Genomic DNA, 20,828 nt, shown 5'->3' with positions numbered 1-20,828 from the left:
ATCTCTGGGTCTTCTTTAGAAAAATGTCTATTCAGGTCCTCTGCCCATTTTTTAACTGGGTTGTTTGTTTCTCTGACGTTGAGTTGTATGACTTCTTTGTATGCTTTGGATATTAGCCCCTTATCAGATACATCATTTGCAAATATCTTCTGTCATTCAAAAGCTTTTTGATGCAGTCCCATTTGCTTATTTTTGCTATTGTTGCCCTTGCCTGAGGAGAGAGATCCAAAAAAATATTGCCAAGACCGATGTCAAAGAGCGTACTGCTTGTATTCTTCTAGAAGTTTTATGGTTTCAGGTTTCACATTTAAGTCTTTAGCCCATTTTGAGTTTATTTTTTAACATGGTGTGAGAAAGTATTCAAAGACCTTTTTCTGATGTCAGACCTTGTTTCAAAGCGCAGAACCCAAATTTTGGTCAATTAATGAGTCTGTATCAAAGTAACAAGACAGAAAAAATGAAAAGGAAACAAAAACTTCTCATACTGTACGTGCTTGTTTGTCGGTCAACCCCCAAAATGTTCTTCAGCCCCTCACTCTTGCACTAGACTAAAAGTTGCTCTTCAGAGTGTGGTCCCAGAACCAGCAGCATTGGCATAACCTGGGAACTAGCCAGAAAATGCAAAGTCCCAGGCCCTTCCTCGGTCTTAGAGAATCAGAACGTGCATTTAACAGGGTCCCAAAGAGATTTGGGTGCACATTAGAGTTTGAAAAACTGTGTTAAAGGCACAGCCCAGCTGATTGTGAAAGCGCCCCCGCTGGCCAAGGGTTGTTATTACATCCACTTAAATTAGAGAAACCAGAAAAGGCTCAAATGTGCAATGTGAAGTAGCCTTATAGATCATGCAGTGTCCCTTTTCCTTTATAAAGACTATAAAATGGTCCCCCTCTAGTCTATTTAATGGAGCATGATGGAAGAGCCAAAGCACTATTATTCTAAATGTCCAAAACCTGACTTCTAATTGTAATCCTGCACTTACTTTTATTTCACTTTATTTCTCTATCTGATACAAGACAGAGAGAAATCACCTTTCCTGTCCATGGGGCAACCTTTCTGTGAATGTCAAATGGAAGGGAGTGTAGGGTCATGGTTAAGAATGTGGACCCTGGGTTGAAACAGCTCCAATTATAAAGTCTCTATCTAGCAGTGCTTAGCTGAGTGACCTTAGCTAAGTAGTTTGCCCTCTCTATAATAACAGTACCTATCCCATCAGCTTGCTGTGAAGGTTAGCGGTTAAAACATTTAAAAAGCAAACAGCACTCTGTAGGCACATAAGTAAGCAGTCAGTAAGTGTTATCATCTATGTGAAAGCATTCTACAAATTGTGAACAGCTCTACAGATGAGGGAGCTTATTTTTACTGGTGAGCAGACATGCAAGGCTATCAGCTCTAGATGAGAATTAAAGATGTCACCCATGGCTCACTAAGGAATTTCCCAGACCTCTGTCCCAGTGGCCCTAAAACACACATAGAGAGGCACCAGGACCTTATTTGCAGAGTAACTCAGGCTTCTCCACAATGCTCAGGCAGCAAAGCCGTGAAGTCACAGGGCTCTTTGTGAAAATCAATGAAACAGTGTCTAATTATGAGCATTTGTACTCATCGTATGCTCACCAACGTTAACTGCTAGCATTGCTGTTGTTTTATTTTTAGCTTTGCAGAAAATTATCTTGTGAAAGATTCTAATAAACAGAAGAGATAGGGTGGCACCAAAGGGTTAATCAATAGGATTTCCTCAATTTTACCCATGTGATTTTATCACACTCATTTTGTGCAACTTAGACTGCTGTTTTGTGAACAAACCTGAAATATACATGATAGCCCATTCTCAAGGCTCTGCCTCCCAGGTTTGACCTTTAAATTATCACACTTTTCATTCATATAGAGATAAAAAGCTGCAGAAAAGAGAATAATATTTGTCCTGTTGGAGGTTTCCAGGAACATTGTGACCTGACCTACACGGACAGCTGCAAGAACAAAGGATTCCGGCACCAAGAAGTTTATAACAACCAGCCACACCCCTGCCCTTTTTAGCTTAAGAGAAGCTTGAATCCTAACTCAGAGAAGATAGTTCTTTGGGACACTAGTCCACCATCTTCTCCGTCTGCTGCCTTTCCGAATAAAGCCACTATTCCTTGCCCCAGCACCTCGTCTCTCTATTTTTTTATTGGCCTGTCATATGGCGATCAGTATGAGCTTGGACTCCATAACAAAACATCATGTTTTAAGTACTTTACATGTAGAATCACGTTTGGTCCTCAAAATAACCTTATTAGGTACTAATAGCATCCCCATTATACACATGGTGAAACTGAGGCCCAGGGAGATACAGAGATTTGCCCAAGGCCACACAACTGGAAGCAGGTGAAGGCAGGACTCTGGTCTGAGAGATTCCAAAGCCATTGCTCTTCCTTCCCAGGAGACAGCCTCACCCTATTGCTTGGTTTCTGCCAAGGTCCAGTTCACTGAATATCTGGGAGAAAAGAGTGTGAGAGCCACCAGGACGATGGGCCTGTTGCATAGCAACCCTGAGCTTGAGCCTGGTGAGGGGAGATAGGCTCCTTAAGTTTTTAAAACACCATCACTAAAAATAGCCTGAGCTATGACAGCTTAACACGAGGTCTCCTCCGAGAGAAACCCATCTCGCAATGGAATGTCTTTGCTGTGTTGTCCTTGAGAAAAGCACGTGAAATTATGGGAGGCTGGGTATCGGCAGCTTTTCCCAGAAAACACACTACTTCATTCCACTCCTTCACCTCAGAGGGGAGGGTGCAGCCATGTGTACGCGGCTCATGAAAGTGCTACCTCCATATTTTTTTTCCCACTCCAAAGCTGGAATTCAATCCAGGTCGGGCCAAGAGCGGTCTGCCTGATTGCAAAACATGGCCTTCGGCTTCCCTGTACTAATCTCCCAGAAATTAATCACCTTGGTTGGAATCACCTTAGGTACAAACGTTTATAATGCCTACATTTGTCACTCCAGAAGAAACCGTCCCAATTCCAGGGGCACCTACTATAAATCTCATACCTGACAAAAAATATTAGATATTTAATTAGATGTTAAAAAAACTCTTCACCTAGTACCTTGATGATCACCGGGCCCTCTCCTAAGGCTGATAATTAAAAGAACTCCTGTCTGAGCCTGCTGTGTTTCTCTGGGAATCAGAAAGTGCCTATCACAGTAACTACTGAGCCTGAACATTGGCCTGGCTTGGGTAGGCACACGAAACAACAAAAGAAGTTTAAATGCAGCCACTTGCCCACAAAGAACAGTTGGCCATTTATTTATTCAAGGCAGAATAATGGTCCCCCAAGGTGTCCATCTTCTAATGCCCAGAACCTGTGAATTTGTTAAATGACATGGCAAAGGGAATTAAGGTTACAGATGGAGTTAAAAGTGCTAATCTGCTAACTTTAAAATAGTGAGATTATTGGGATTAACATATACACATTACTATACATAACATATACACATTACTATACATAAAATAGAAAACCAACAAGAACCTACTGTATAGCACAGGGAACTATACTTAATATTTTGTAATAACCTATAAGAGAGAAGAATATAAAAAAGAATAGAAATATATTATATATATGTATAACTGAATCACTTTGCTGTACACCTGAAACTAACACACACTGTAAATCAACTATACTTGTTTTAAAAAAAAGGAGTATTTAACTCAAAAAATAAAATAGTGAGGTTAGCCTGGATTATCCAAGTATGCCCAATGTAATCACAAGGTTCTTAAAAGTGCAAGAGGGCAGCAGAAGAAGAGAGTCAAAGGAATATATGATTAGAAAAGAAAGGCACACAGGGATGCAACACTGCTGGCTTTGAAGATGGAAAAAGGGGGTCCATGAGCCACTGAATGAAGGCAGCCTCTACAAGATGGAAAGAGCAAGGAGACGGTTCTCCCCTAGAACATCCAGAGCCTGCCAACACCTTGGTTCTACCCCAGTGAAACCCCTTTTGTACTTCTGACCTCCTGAACTATAAGACGATACATCTGCTTTGCTTTGCTTTGTCACAAAGTTGTGGCAATTTGTTACAGTGGCCATAGACAGGAAGTGAATACAAGCACTTACTTGGTACTTAATTATCAGCACAGTGGTCAGTACTAGGCAGACAACAGTGAAGCTATGGCTACCACCTTTCCCCTCCTGCAGTTTATACTCTGGTGGTACAGACAAGAAGGGAAAATCAATAATTAGAGGCGATAAAACAGGCAAAGGAGAAAAACAAAGAGCAGTTGGCGGAAAGGCTAACAGAATGGGGATGGTGGGAGGTATCTCTGAAGAGGTGACATCTTACCCTAAAGAGAAGGAGTTGAGGGGGAGAGAATTCCAGGTGGAGGGGACATATGCAAAGGTCCTGGGGTGGAAAAGAGCTTGGCACATTCCAGGCACTGAGGGAAAAACAATGTGGTTGGAGCACAGCAGGCCAAAAAAAAGAGAGGCATGACGTGACATTGGCCAACAAAGAAAGGGACAGTTGTGATGGGCCTCGAAGACCTTGGTTCCAGTTTGGATTATCTTCTGAGAGTTTTGGGTTTGAAGGATTTTAAGTAGACTGCCAAGATGCAATTCAAATTTAAAAAGATCTCTTTTGCTGCTGTGCAGAGGAACAGGTTGAAATGGAAGGATGCAGAGACACTAAGCCATTCCCCACGTGGGGAAATGACTGTGGCTTAGATTTGGGCAGTAGCAATGGAGATGGAGAGGGTCAGATTCAAGATGTATTTTGAACACAGAACTTACAGACTCGCTGATAGGCTACCTGTGAGAAGCAAAGGATGAGGAAAGTATAGCACCTTTGGGTTCACTTTTATTGCTGCCACCACAGTTTTCTTCAGCAAGAGACACACAAGAGGTTGGGTGCCACCTTTATCTTGTACACTAGTCAGTTCTTGAAAATATAGTCATTCATTCGACAAGTGTTTATTGAGTACCGACCATGAGCCATGTGCTGTTTAGGTACTGGAGATACAGCAGTAAACTCAACATAAGCCCTCTTCCCATAGTGTTTATCTTCTAGTGGGTTAGACAGACAACAAATAAATAAATGTAAAAATGTACAATGAAATTTCAGTTTCACAGTTATAGGCGGTGAAAAGAAAAGCAGGGGATCGCTACTTCAGATAGGACCGAAATCCTGGCTAACTCATGGAAATCACAAGTTCATTATCTAGCCTAATTAGGAAATAGAAAATAGAGATGTTAATTGCACAGTTAAGATAATTAGTAATAACGGCAAACAGGAGTTGTCATGAGCCCTGAGGCAGCTACCTCCTTTTCTGTCAAAAAGTGTTCCTTGGTGAATCTTGAATTGGGCCATGGAGAACGCCTTTATTTTTGATACAAGGAAAGGAGTAGAAAGAATAGTATAAATCAAAGGGTAGAGGCGGAGGGGGAGGAAAAGAAACGGGCAGGGTGAAACCAAGCAGGACCCTGCAAGGCCCTCCCAAGTACAAAGGCCTTTCTGTGTCCCCCATTGCTTGTTTGTAGGAAAAGGGTTTCAGCCTCCTAGACCTTCCCTGAGTTCCAAAGGGCAGATTCAAATAGCTACTAATTAGGGGAGTGAGGAAATGCAGAAAGAAACAATAGTGCAGCATGGGACCTGGCGCCCACGCTTCCTGGGGGCGGGGCGGGAGCTGCGCAGAGAAATCTGATACGGATCTCTGAGTTCTTCCTTCAGAACTAAGGCCTCCACCCAGGCAGAGGATGGGAACCTCAGGCTGAGCACAAGCCCAGACTGGTTGGAATCAGAGGCTGATGGCTGAGATTCCCAGAAAGCCATCCTGTTATCTCACCGCCAGAGAATCAGAGGAGGGTCACACACCTGCAGCCCTCCCCCCCAAATGTTGCTTCTATGAAAGCTTCTTCCCTGAAACCCATCGGGTCTTTTGCGCAGTAGCCGCCCTGTTCTCCTTGCATGGCCCTGCAATAAATAATCCTTTCTCCACTCCAAACTCCAACATTTCAGTTTGTTTGGCCTCACTGTGCACTGGGCACACGAACTTGGCTTCAACAACAATGACACGGCCAGGTCGCAGCACCAGACTTTGCCAATCTCATCACTGACAATTGGACCACTGCACGCTTTCTTAGAGAGACGCGAAAGTATCAACGAGAGGAAGAAGTAATGGGGAATTCCAATCAGGCTAACAGATTTATCTTTAACTAACATACCTGAACTGTATGATTTGTGTCGTATATTTAAATACAGAATTCCCCTACAAAATTAAACTTCCTTTTCATTCAGAGATGCCTGAAATTGCTAAGACCAGAAAAACACCGCCGCTCTAAGGAGGTTTACCAGCCACCACCAACAAAAGCAGTCTGGCAGGTAAATAAAGTGTTGAAATTGCTCTGTGCTAAAAATAGAAGCCTAGCCAAATGCTGAGCACATCACCAACACAAAAGAGATGTTACACTTTGGGCTTCTTGATGGCAGGGGCCAACTTGCCAGCGTTCGGTTCTGGCCTAGTGCATGGTGGGTGCATACGACGATGTGAGAAGACAGATTAGTTGGTGTATTTGAGGAATAAGTTAGTAAAATAATCAAGTGTGACTGTACCACTACCATGTACAAAATGGCTCTGTTTCTTGCAGCGATGCCTGGGACGTAGTCTTTAAAGTAAAAATGTCTATTTATAGAGAAGGCAAAAGACGTATGAAATGATCGATAAACATTTGTTAAGCAACTGCACCTAAGTCTGGGACACGATGCCCAGTGAAAGTCAGACAAGATACATGTCACAGGAGAGCTTCTGCTTTTTGAGAGGTTTTCATGCTCGAGAGAGAGAGAAAATATCCAAGTAAAAAGATGATGACGATGATGATGACGAGGGGGAGAATTTCCACCATTGGTTGAAGTCTTACAGATGAGAAAAGTAAGGATCAGAGAGGGTAAGAAACTAGCCCCAGGTCACACAGCCTACAAATAGTGGAGCTGGGATTTAAACCCCTGTATCCTGCCCTCAAAAATCCTGTTTTATGTCACTCCTGCTGATCATGTAATGAGGGGGCACTTGATCTACAGAGAAAACATCTGGGAGTGTAAACTGCAGCCTCATATTCCATGTTAAATACAGGAAAAGTCAGCAGCTATTCACTACCAAATGGAATAGAAAGACTCCTACTCTCTGGCAGAAAGAGAGATGAAAAGGCACTTTTTTTAGAGGTTGTAATTAGCATCAGTGTCCTCCTCAACATCATCATCCTTTGAGAGAGAATAACTTTAATGACATCATATTCTTAGCCTACACTGATATAACACAAACCGACTCAAACTTCAATCCATCAAAAATGCAAGTTTCATTCAACTATTAAAACTATATTTTTGAAAAAAAATGATCTGGAGAAAAGTCCATGCTATACAATGTTTAGTGATAAAAAGAAGGATATGAAACTGTATATAGTGTAGCATACTCCTATTTGTATGTCAGAAAACACCTTTCTAAGAATCTATGAGGGAATTCCTTAGTGGTCCAGTGGTTAGGACTCTGAGCTTTCACTGCGGCCACCCGGGTTCAATCCCTGGTCAGGGAACTAAGATCCTGCAAGCTGCTCCACGCAGCCAAAAAAAAAAAAAAAAGCACAGCTTTAGGACAATTGAGGAAATTTGACTATGCATGGTAGTAGTATCATATCAGTGTTAGAAATCATAATTAGTGTAAAAAAATTAAAATGAAATGGAAAGAAATGAAATAAAATATCATTCATAAAAAAGAATATATGAGTTTAAATATGTAAAAAAAAGTTACAGACAAATATAAATACTATAAGTATTTCTGCATGGTGGTATTTCAGGTTATTTCTATTTTCCCCCTTAATTATCTTCTTTTTACCAAGTTTTCTAGGCAGATTTATAGTATTTCTTTATCTGAAAAATTTTAATCTCAAAATTTACACACACACACATCTACTTACGGTATTAAAAATCAAATAGAAATTATACTGTTATTCACAGACTATTTCTAAATTTATAGAAGTCAGTTGGTATACTGAAGAAGAATCAAGAATCCAGGATAATATTTCTTCTTGATTCATTAATTCTATTTTATTAATATGATGAAAGGCTATTTTCCTAGTTCCAGGAGGGTGTGAAATAGGCTTTTCTCCTCTAAATGAATAACCATTACCTGGAGCCAAAGACTCATACACGACGGGAAGAAAAACACAAACATGATTTAAGGCTTCCTCTCATTTTCCCAGAAATCCAGTGTAAAAGAGAAGAGAAGAATCTTAGCAAAAAAGGAAAATAAGAGTTATAATTTCTCACCAACCCAGACAGAATCACATGTACCAGAGGGGGAAGGGACCATTGGACCTTGGTTAGATGGACTCTAACTTCCATGGCCAGAGAGGTCAGGCAGACCAGCCCTCCTTCAACCTAATGAAGGAGGCTGGAAAAAATCCCCACTATCCCCAGGCACTGCCAAACAAACATTTAGCATATTCTGTGTTTCAGGAAAAATGGGAGGGAGTATTTGTGGAAACAAAAATGATTCCTATTTTTTCCCAAAGTTTGACATGTAGGTAAATAAAAAATTTCCCTCTCATCTTTCTCTCACTTGTGCTAATATTTGTCTTACAATGATGGAAAGGGATGCTCAGCTTCAATGACTAGAGGACAGACAACAGGGAATGGTACAGACTATGGTGAACTTAAGGGGCAGCTGTCAGCTATCTCTAGCTAATTCGTGGCATATTCTAAGCTCAAAATGTAGCCTGCAACAGAGTTACTGGGGAATCTTTTAAAAATTAATCCTGAGCCAAAAAAACAAAGATTCTATTCACTTTGTTTAGACCAAGGTTCTGGAATCTGCATTTTAACAATCACCCTGAGTCAGCACTAACCAATAAAAATATAATGTGTGCTACAACTGCAAGCCACATTGTAACTTTACATTATGTAGTAGCCATATGTCTAAAAAGAAACAGAACAAATTAATGTTAATAACATATTTCATCTCACCTATCATTTCAGCATGTGATCCTAATTAACAAAATTATTAATTTTTCCTACTAAGTCTTCAAAATTTGGTGCGTATTTTACACTACAGCATACCTCAATTCATTGCAGCCACATTTCAAGTGCTCAGTTGTTATTGCAAGGCACTTATCTTTCTAGTTCATCTTTATGAAAATCATACTTAATACTGATTCCCATTGCTGAAGTATAAGCTGCTTGTCTTAGTCTGCTGAGGCCCCTGTAACAAAATACTGCAGACTGGGTGGCTTATAAACAACAGAATTTATTTCTCAAAGTTCTGAAGGCTGGATGTCCAAGATCACGGTGCCATTACAGTCAGGCAGGGGAACCTCTTCCAGGTCACAGACTTCTCATTGTATCCCCACAAAGTGGAAGGACTAGGGAGCTCAGCAGGGTCTCTTATAGAAGGACATTAATCCCATTCATGCGGGCAGCACCCTCATGACCCCATCACCTCCCAAAGGCTCTACCTCCTGATACCAACACTTCGGGCAGTAAGTTTCAACCCGTGAACTTTGAAGGGATACAAACATTTAAACATAGCAGTGCTCAAAGCCAAAAAATGTATTTGGCCCTCACATGCTCTAATACCTCTCTCCAGCTCTGCCTCATATTAACCTCATGACCTTGGACAAGGGGCCCCTTCCCCTGTCAAGACGACAATTTCCTCATCTACAGCTGAGTCACTTGGACTAGGAGATCTCTGGAGACTCTTCTTTGACAGCATAGTGCTAATACACGGATTATCTCTCCTTTGGTCCCAAGAAAAGAGTATTTTTCTTTTCTTTCTGTCTTTGTTTTGTGATGCTTCTCAGGAAGTTAAAAGTGAGGCATGAAGGACCTGGTATAGACATGGTCTAAAGGCATGGTCCAAGGTATGACCTGGTTTAGTTAGGCAAGCAGGAAGCTCCATTTCTGTGAGGCTGTGAGGAGGTGAGTCATCACCAACCTGTAAGGCATTCGCATCTGGGAGAGCCCACCTCTCAGAAAGAACGCTGCTCTCAACTTCATGCCCCCTGTGAGCAAGCTGATTACTTACTGTGCATATAATTTAAACTTCTGGTGTTAATTAGGACAAGTGAGACAATGCTGATACAACAAACAACCTTTAAGTCTCAGTTGCTTAAAAGAGAAGTGTATTTTTGACTCATACAACATATCCAATGTGGGCCAACACTGTTTTGGGTTTGAATTGTGTTCCCCCAAAATGCATATATTGATGCCCTAACCTCAGAATGTGACCTTATTTGGTAGTAAGGTCATCATGTAACTTGTTAAGATGAGGTCTCCTGGAGTAGGGTGGGCCTTTAATCCAATATGGCTGGCGCCCTTATAAAAAGGGGAAGTTTGGAGACAGATGCACACAGGGAAACAGCCATGTAAAGATGAAAACAGAGATGGGGTGATGTTTCTACAAGCCAAGGAATGCCAAAGATTGGAAGCAAACCACTAGAAGCCAGGTGAGAAGCATGGAATAGGTTCTCCCTCACAGCCATCAGAAGGAACCAACCCTGATGACACCTTGACCTCCTTGACCTTGTGTTGATACTTCTAACTTCCAGAACTGTGAGATCACATGATTCTGTTATTTAAGCCGCTCAGTTTGTGATACCTTGTTTACAGCAGCCCAAGCAAATTGTCCCCCAGCAGCCTGAGATAATGAATACTTTGCCATCTGGTAGCTGTGCCCTGTGGAACTCATGGCCTTCTCAGTAGTAAGACCCAGGGAAGAGCTGCCAGGAGGATCTTCCATGGTTTGGCCCAGGAGCGACACAGGCCACTTCTGTTCAAAGGCTGTTGGTCAGGACTAGTCCTACAGGTCTTGACAGCAGGGCTGAGAAACAGACACCACGTTGGGTGACCATCACTCTCTGGCACCTTCCACCAGGGACCTTCACCAGAGACTAGATATTTCTGCCAAGCAATGCTTTGCTGGGTGGTAACTATGTAGTCATTCTAGTCTTCTCCCTTTGTAAGTTGCAGGGGCGTTGGAAGAGCTATCAAGAAGTACCAGAGGTCCACGGACAGTTTCATTTCATTTCAGATGACCATTGCAATTGAACTGTTGTAACTTGAATTGGCTGTCAAGAGTGTTGTACCAAGACAGACTCAGCTCTGCATGGGTTCTGGGATGATAACTGACAGCAATTATGATGGGTGAACAATGGAAGAGAAAGAGAGTATGTATACCATGGACTTGCCCCTCCAGTTCGAGGGGGAACAGACTTGGATGATGGGGCAGCGGTTATATCGGGGTCAGCATAGAAAAGGGGTCAGAATGCCTGAGCTTAGGCCTCTTTTCCATATAACATGATAAAAATCCTTCCCCAGGTATGTGTATCCCTTTGTGATTTTCAAACTGCTTGTACTTCTGTTACCTCGCTTGGTATTCTCAACACTCTTAGAAGATACGCATTTTAGATAAAGGAAAAAAATGTTTCAGGGGAGTTAGATGATTTTCCTGAAGGCATGCAGTGTGAGTGGTTGTCAAAACCAAGGTTAGAACCTGCATTTCTCGCGGTTCCTAGCAGGAGCCCTTGCCATAGCCCTGGCACAGAGGCCTGGCTCTCATTAGTGACTGGAAAACCTCCTGGTCTCTGTTCTAGAAAAGTTTTTGAACCAACAACCAACAAAGAAAACACTTTGCTCAGCAGCCCATGAATAAGACACCCTCTTCGAGCAAGCTTGTGGAAAGTTCTTGGAGTGACATCAACAAGGAGTTGGCCGCCATCATTCCTCTTGACCTTCAGGACTCAGTAAGGTATGGCCGGTTCTGAAGGATGCATGGGTTAAAGTGCTTTTGTTCCCTCCAATCTATCTCACAGGGCAGCATTGTAAAGGAAACCAAAGCTGCCTGCTCCGGCATTCAACAAAGAGGCCCTCATGGAAACACACATGCAAGCACCAAGCTCTTAGGTGTCCAGGGAACACAATCAGGTAGTCATTCCCCTCCCCAAACCACGGGCTTGAGGAGCTTTCCAAACGCGCAGCCTGAGAAAGATTACTAAAGTGTTTCTTTTTAAGATGACTTTTTAATTGCAAAATGATAATATCCCAGCACCTCTGCCTCACTGACATTAGGGAAATATTTAGAAAGCGTTTGTGTGTCCTAAGAGAAAGGGTGGTACATAATTGCAAATTATTACCACTTTTGCAGGTCACGCTGACAAGATTATCTCCCAGCAGGCTGACAGTCAGAAATCTGCTTCTAATCTGGTGGTTTTTCACAGCTGGTAACCTTTTTATTTATTCCTGGATAGAATGGAAATGAGTGCTGTGTGTCTTCTCCTCTCACTTTCATGGACCATTTATCACATCAAAGCCCATTTGTCTGCGTACCAGCCTAACCAAATTAGGTAAACAAAGTTCTAGAAGCAGCCGACAGCTGTCAGCGAGAGGAGTAATCACAAAGCACAAAGCTCCATGGCAGCAGCTGCCACATGAACACAGTTTTCAAAAATATGGCAGCTCAGAGGCAGTTTCGGGAGAGAATCTTCAGAGGACTGTTAGAGTGCTCGTGATGCTTAATTTGAAAAGGAGGTTTGGATTTCCAATTCCTTAATATGGTAGGAAAAGCCCCGTATGATCTGGCCCCGCCCATCTCTCTGAGCTCTTCAACTCTCTGTCCATCCCCCTCCGTTCCTGCAGTGCCCTGGTCTGCTTTTGGGTCCTCCAGTGCTCTGAGCTCCTTCCACCCCAGGACCTGAGTGTGTACATCCCTCCTTCTGCTGAAAGGTAGAGCGAACACACAGACAACACACAGACACCTGCATGTTCATTCATTCACCCAACACTTACTGAGCATCTAAGGTACCAAAGGACTTGTGCCAAGTGCTATCAAGATACAGAGATAAATGAGACATTGATTCGCAAGTTCAGCCATCAGCACAGCCCACAGTTTGTGTTTAGACATCCATATAAGAAATCATGATAGAAGCCAAGACTTGAAAAGCTTCATAGGAGAATATATGCCCACAGTTGTTCTAAGAATTTTATGCACATTAACGATACAAAACAATCGTAAGAGGTAGATCCTGTTTTTAGGCTCCTTTGAAAAGGAGGCTTAGGGAGATGATCTGGTCCAAAGTCACAAAAGGATAAAGGAAGGAAGAGGGGACGGAGGTCTGGGGCAGGGCCTGAGACTCTGCAGCCTAACAAGCTCCCGGGTGATACAGATGCTATTAATCCAGAGACCACCTCTGGACAAACAGGGCTCTGGAGTGGCAGTTCTCAATGTGTGGTTCCTGAAGCAGCAGCAGCAGTGTCACCTGAGTGCTTGTCAGAAATGCAGATTCTCAGCTCCACCCCAGACCTGCTGAATCAGAAACTCCAGGGCAGAGCCCAGCTGCCTGTGTGAACAAGACCTCCAGGTGATGATACAGGCTGAAATTTGAGAACCACTGCCCTAGACAGCAGTGTATTCTCTAGTCTCCTTCATTTCTGGGTGTGGTTTTTTTTTTTCCCTGCTGGACACTCTGTCTCATTTCCAGATGAGGGAAGAAGCCTTGATATCCTTACTGCACGCACGGTGGGGCCAATGCACAATCCTCCCTGGCAAGTCCTCTCAGTTTCTCAAAGATGGTGAATTGTGCGGAGCATTCCTAAAACCCCAGACCAGACCCCTGACTCAGCTTTTTCTAGATTCACCGTTAGCCCCTTTAGCCTGAGTTATAAAACTCTCAAAACCCATGTGTATATACACATATATATATATAGTTTATATACCTGTGTGTGTGTATATATATATATGTTTTTGATTTGATAGATTTGTGGTAAGATACACACTGGACTATAAGGAATGTTTCCAAGATCTAAATGTAATAACAACAACCCAATAGAAATGAAAACTGCTGAACATGTAGTATTACAGAAAAACACCTCACTCTGATTAACATGATATCAGTATTTGTTAGATAGAAGATTATAATCTCTTAATAAGGGTACAAGCAAAAGGGTACAATCATAATTTTATGAGCCTTGAATTTAATTTCAATAGAAATTGGAGACATTTGTTTCCACTGTATCAAATTGCCTCTGGATTCTGGGAATCTGTACTAGTCAAGATAGAATGGGCTGAGTAGTAAATAAAAGAGATTTTCAGTGGTTTGTCTCTTTCATGATCACATAGCATGTCCAGCCTTGCGTGTGTGTGTGTGCGTGTGCATGCGTGCGCGTGTGTGTGTGTGTGTGTGGTGGTGGTAGTGGGGAGGAGTGCTGTGCTCCACCCAGTCACTCAGGACCCCAGGCTACAAGAGCTCTGCCATCTTGGGACACAACTCCCTCAGCCTGTGGCCCCAGATCCTGGTGCAGGGCAGAAACTGGAGACCTAGCTGTGGCTTTTTCACTCTCTCAACCAGAAGTGGTGCACATCACTTCCACTCACGTTTCATTGGCCAGAACGAGTCTCATGGCTCTGTTTAGCTGCAAGGGAAGCTGGGAAGAGTAGTCTCCTATACATCCAGGAAGAAAAAGAGAACTAGAAATTGATGAACAATAGTGATGCCTCCACACGCAGCTGAAATAAGTTGCATTTGCATCTCCATAAGTGTAATAAGGTATCAAAATGAGTGACAATCAACTGAATAAGATCTCTACAAATCAGCACGTGTGAGACTGCCACTGATGAAGCATTTAATATGTGCCAGACACTGACTATCCTATTTTCCATACATCATCTCAACAGGTGTGAAAGCAGCCCTCGAGGTGGTCCCATTTTTTATGTAGCCAGGGTAAACGTCTAGCCAAGATCTGAGGCAAGATTTGAACTCACTTCATCTGACTCCAGAGCACTCAAACCCAACCCATGCGCAGTCCCCATGGGTAACAACGCCAACCTCCTCCCATTGTTTCAAAGCTCCTGCTGGTTCTATATTGCCTTTCTGTGGACTGCATAGTTGCTTAAGTCAGATCCTACTAAGGATGGTCTTTCATCTCTGCAGGGCGTTGTCTAGTGTACTGAGTCCAGGACCGCAGCCAATTAGAACTTTGTAAGGTCAGGTCTCTGGAGACATCATTAGTTAAACACACACACTTGTGTATACACACACACGCAATGCCCCCACCCCTCAGGGGTCAGCACAGCCTTAAGACTTAGATGCTGATCTATTCTCACTCTGTCTTCTGTTCTGTGAGAGAGATGGGGGCCCTGGTCCTCCCCAGAGCTAGAGGAGCCTAGCATCTGCGGACATGCTACAAGGAAAATGTCATTTGGAAACATTTAGCAGGACATAGACATGGAATGAGCAAGAGAGGAGGCTTCTTGCTTCCTTCCCTCAGCTCCCCGGAGGTTCAAAGATAAACTTCAATGCCATGAACATCTTGCCACCTTGCCCTTGGCTTCTGGTACAATTTCCTCCTCTTTCCCATTTGTACGATTCATGCTCTCCAGTTGTCTTTAGTTTTATATCAAGCAAATCGTCTTAGACCAGTTTTTAATAGGCAGAGTATACAACACAAATAAAGGACATCAGAGGGCATATATGTATTCATATATACGCATATGTATGTATGTATATATTAAGTAGCAATCAAATGGACACAGAAAAATAGACCTAAAAAGTCTAAAAACCATGTTCAATAAGGAGCAAAATGTCATAGAGTGGATATGGACATTGGAGTGAAATGGTTTATAGCCAAATCCTAGCCCAGATATACCTGCTCTGTGATGCTCAGTTGTCTATCTGCTCGCTCGCTGCCTCAGTGCACTCACCACACACACAAAAAAGAAAAGCATCCGCTCCTCGGAGGGTGGTTACAAAGGTTAACTACAAAGGTTACAAAGGTCCGTGTAAAGCAATGAGCACACTTTCCTACAACGCCTCACACAGGGCTTGAAACATAAGTGGTTGTTGTTGATGCTGATGTGTTGCTACTGACCTCACCATCCTTCAGTTGGGGTAAGGAGCGTAAAACTCACGTGACTTTGGCAGAGGGTCCAGGAGGGGAAACTAGCAACTCCGGGGCTGCCAAGGTTGAGGAAGATTCTGTGGGGAGTACCTTCTTACCTAGAGAGAACAGGATGCACATTTTAATCTCTACACAAGGTCGGACAGGACTCACATTGTAGAAACGATGAACATCTCATTTCCCATGAGGCTGTACAAATTAGCCTAGTTAGCTGCACAGTATCTATTCGGGGGAACAAAACGTTTCTTTAATTAGGAAGAAAGACAAACAACATTAAAAGAAACGTGTTCTGCTTTTTGTCCCTGCCTCTAAAGCACATCTGTATTCTGAATGACAAAGCAGAGAGGAAATACAGCCTGACGGGCAATGCCCTTTTTCCCAGAAGGATGACTCATCTCCTTAACATCCGGACAAGACACGTTTATAAGGATGGCAACTTTTGAGAGCCACTGGTTTGCATGTTTTAGGCTATGTCTTTTGCTTCCCTGTAGATACAATGGAGCAAGTTCATTTTAAATGCACAATCTTATAAAAATGTATAAAAGCAGGTACCAGGCGTATTTCATGCGTGTGTATCATCGGTACAGATATATCAGTGGATTTGTTTGTGGGCTGGTAACCTGGCCAGAATTCCAGAAAACAGAGAGTGGCTTACTCCTCTAGCACTTTCTCTTCCTCAATAGAGAAGCCAGGAGCTCCTGGAGATAGCAAGGTAACTCCAACATCTTGACCCTCTTACAAGATGCTCCTATAAGGTGATTCTCTCCCTCCCTCTCTCTCTCCCTCCCTCCCTCTCTCCTCTCTCCCTCTCCCTCTTTCTCTCTCTCTCAATTCATGTACTGGCCTCCGTGAATCCTTGCAGTATTATCTCCTGCCACTGGAAGATAGCACTGTGTCTTCAAACAAAGCCAGCTTCCCAACAACTTGCTAAGTGCTTTTATTCTTTTGTGTTTCTCCTTCCTTCTAGAATGAATGTCTAGCCTATTAAAATCCTTCCACTCCTTCAAAGCCCAGCTGAAATGTCTTCTTCCTTTCCATATTCAGTCAAAAGATATGCATTGATGAACTGGGTACTGGGGCCACAGCAGTAGGAAAAAGATGCACTGTACCCTCTCTCCTGGAGAGTAGATTTTAGTGGCAGTGAAGCAGAGAATTAAGGAAAACTAAATATGTATCATATCACCTAGTGATGAACGCCACGAAGAAAAGAAAGTAGGTTGAGGGAATAAGGAATGGTGGCAACTTCAGGCTTCTCCATGAAATTGTCCTTTACCCTCAGGAGGAAATAATTCATCCTTCCCCTATTTCCTTACCCATCACTCTAATGTAGCACCACCCAAAGAGCTACATTCACCAACAAAACACCAGTTCAAATCAATATTAGTGGATATCATGGGGGCAAAAAGAAGTCTGTGGCCAAGTACATCAGAGAAAAGTTGGGCTAAACAAAGTAAGGGAGATTTCTTTACAGCTGAATATTTTGAAAACTTTACCATGTGTGGAATTAAAGGAACTTCAGATAAAATGAGAGGCAGCACAGGCTTGTAGGGGGAGGTCTCAGGCCCCTGCCATGCATAGTCAATTACTCCGGACAGGTTGAGACAGCACCTATACCTCCCACGGGAAGGTGTTGTCTGCTTTACTGTCCAGCAGAAAGAAGAAAACTCTTTGCCCAACAGCCCAGCCAATCAGAGACTGGAGCAGCCCCACCAATGAGAAACCTCCATACATTGGGCTCCCAATATCCTCCAATGGACTCTTTGGTTTTTATAGCCCTTCCCAGCTACCCACCCCCAACCTTTTTCCCTATAAAAGCAAATTCCCCTTCGTTGTTCTCTGGATTTGCCTATGATCTGCCATAGTTACAGGTCCCAAATTGCAATTCCTCAGGCTCTTCTCAAGTAAACTCACTTTTATTGCTAAAGTAACTGGCTATTATATTATTAAAGTTGATACATGTTAAAACAGGTTCCATACCTGCAAGAGGAGGTACCAAATGAAGTCTTCCCAAAATATGTTTGACCACAGTGCCCCCGTGGGTCTAAGGTTGCTTGGAACATACTTCGGAAAATACTTTATTTCCACTTCCACAATATTAATTATTTAAAGAGAGGTATGATAGCCAACCGTTGTGCCCAACATATAACTCAACACAACTCACGTCATGTAGTAGGTATAAACAAATAAGCATTTTTGTTGGTAACAGCTTATTGTTCTTGGGTAAAACTAAAGACCTGGTTTCAAAGCCCTCACTAATGTGATAGGTGGTGGGATAGGAATGGGTGCCCACTGCGGGGTATGTGAGCTTACTTTTTTTCTTTTGTAAAAGAAAAGAAGTAATGATGCTTGCTTTCAGCTCCATCTCCCCAAAACACCCTGGGGAAAAAACTCTAAGAATTTTTCTCAAAGTAAGTTTTTAACCTGGAAGATATGGTAACCCCCTCTGTAGAGGACTTGAGCTGATGTTTCCAAGAAGGTTGCAGGACAGAAGGAAACTTAGAAACCCTTTGACTGTACTAATATTGTAACCGCATTTAAATGTGGTTAAATTTAAATTATCCAAAAGTAAATAAAATTTAGTTCTGTCACATTAGCCACATTTCAAGTGCTCAATTCCCACATTTGTTTAGTGGCCACTGTACTAGAAAGTACCAATCGAGAGCATTTCCATCGTTGTAGAAAATTCTACTGGACAGTGGCTGCTAGAAGTACAATCCTCCATCATCAGACCCTTGAAATTACTTCACGACAGCCCATGTTCTTTTCTGGCTTCCACTGAAGACCTTAAACCATGACCGATGCCCGCCATCCCAGGCAAGACTACTGTGTGGTCACTTTAAGACAGCCCAGCCAAAGGATCGACATGGAACCAGAGGCTAGCAGCAAACGGAAGGCATCTCAAAGAGTGTCTCCATCTGTCTTTTTGCCCACCTGGCACTGGCATTGTCCCAGATACACCAGGAGAGGCTGCAGGCCACACTGTAGTCCCTGTGAGCAGAGCACACATAGCATGGTTTCTGTTGAGGAAGAAAGAATGGGTTGGTTAAGGCACCAAGCCAGGTAAGTGGTGGAGTCTGGATTTGGGGAGGGATGTGAGTTTCCATCTCCTCTCACCAACCTGTACAAGCAAAAGAGTTTAACCAGGGTTGAGTGGTGAGTTCCTGGTGGGCAGACCCAACGCCAAGGTGAGGACGCAGAGGATGAATTCCCTGTAGAGCAGAATCTGTTTCTTCCACAGAGGCTGATCTTCCCACATGCACTGGAAAATCTTAAGCCAATTTCCCAACTAATTCACAAGCTAACTGAGACCAGACTGCTTCTCATCGCGCTGCACGATCATGCCATTCCGTGCATCCTAGGCTGAGCCTTCGTTTAGATTACAAATTTCCCAGCACAGTTGTTACTGGTAATTAAACCTACTTGATTGTTCCATTACACAAAGATTACATGACGGTAAAGGAATCAAACATAACTAATCTTTATCTCATTTCTAAATGTGTATGGAAATGAGACCCAACAAGGGTAGAAAAATCTGTGAAAGATGGGCGCCCATCAGTTTTTGGCAGGTCTGGATCACGGAAACTCAGAGATTTAAGGCATTTTAATATACCAGCGTATATCTGTTTTATTGTTACACAATGAAAATTAAACATGAATGAAAAAACGTCATGAATTACTTTGAAAAATCACATTGGCAGTACCAGGAAATAAATTCCCAGCAATTTACATTTTTGTGATCCAGGGCCGTTCTAGAAGAATTTTTCCAACATTCCCTATCTAACCTTTTGTTCCCAGTCCACACTCGCTGCCAGAAAAATAAAGGACTGCCTCAGGTCATCGACTTCTTGGCTGAAGTGCTTATCCAGACTTCCTGGGCCTGGCTGATTTCCACTCTTTTATTTTATTTTTTCAGATTCGAGTCCCATTTCTCCCCCTTTCACAGTGCAGACTTAGATCAGAATGATGCAAAGGTCTGGTTGCAAATGCAGATGCATTTGTATGGCGAATGAGGCCACAGCCCGAGAGACTACATGTTTAATTAGCCCCCAGAAGATTCTTGCGCAGACTGAAGTTACTTGCCGCCATATTTGACATCAAAGTCCTCAACAACGAGGATCAACTGTCAGGTGTCCCTATATCTCCAACATCCAACTTGATGCCAAGCCCAAGAATGAGCGCTCAGCCTTGAAAACATGCTGAACCAAATTCACAAGCTCTTTCCTTTTTAATGGGTCTTTTACCAAAAAGCAAGGACCACATTAAGTAGGGATCTGTACACTTCAGCCCACTTTGTACAAAACAATCCACTCAACTTCCCTGGAGTCTCTCCTGAGCTGGACCTGCCCCAGTTGTCAACTCCCAAGCCCAGAAAGGAAGATTGTTCCAGTGCTACCAGGAAGGGTACCTCCTGGCACTGGTGGGCACCAACTGCCTTCCGTCTGGGGATGCTACATCACCCAGTGTTCAAAGGAGGTGGCCTTATCCTCTCAACATCAAACGTCTCCCTTGGGAGCACTTAAACTAGTGTCTTCACCCTTACAACAGAATCACCTAGAAGCTTGCTCACAAATGCCTGTTCCTGGATGCATTTCCACCCTGAGATAAGTACCCATAGGGTGGGATTCGGGGCACTTAGATGTCCACGCAGCCTCCTCGCCCCCAGATGATATTGATGCTGAGGACCCCTGACCCATTCATAAAGGAATTTCTACTTCAACCTAGTCCTCAAACAACGCTGTCATCTTCCTCTGCTAAAAGGGGAGAAGGCTGTGCCTCGTTAACTCTCTCTGACTTGCCAGGAGGAGGGGTGAGGAGTGAATGAAAGTGATGGGAGAAGTGTCTACTCCTCCAATACCCAGCCCAGCAATTGTAACCGTCATCCCCTGATGGATACGTGAGAACGAATCTGAAAGCTGTC

Source organism: Monodon monoceros, unplaced genomic scaffold, assembly GCF_005190385.1.
Source record: "Monodon monoceros isolate NGI ecotype Baffin Bay Population unplaced genomic scaffold, NGI_Narwhal_1 Super_Scaffold_10, whole genome shotgun sequence".
NCBI lineage: Eukaryota > Metazoa > Chordata > Mammalia > Artiodactyla > Monodontidae > Monodon > Monodon monoceros.
The sequence above is the reverse complement of the archived record's forward strand: the minus strand, read 5'-3'. Positions refer to the sequence as shown.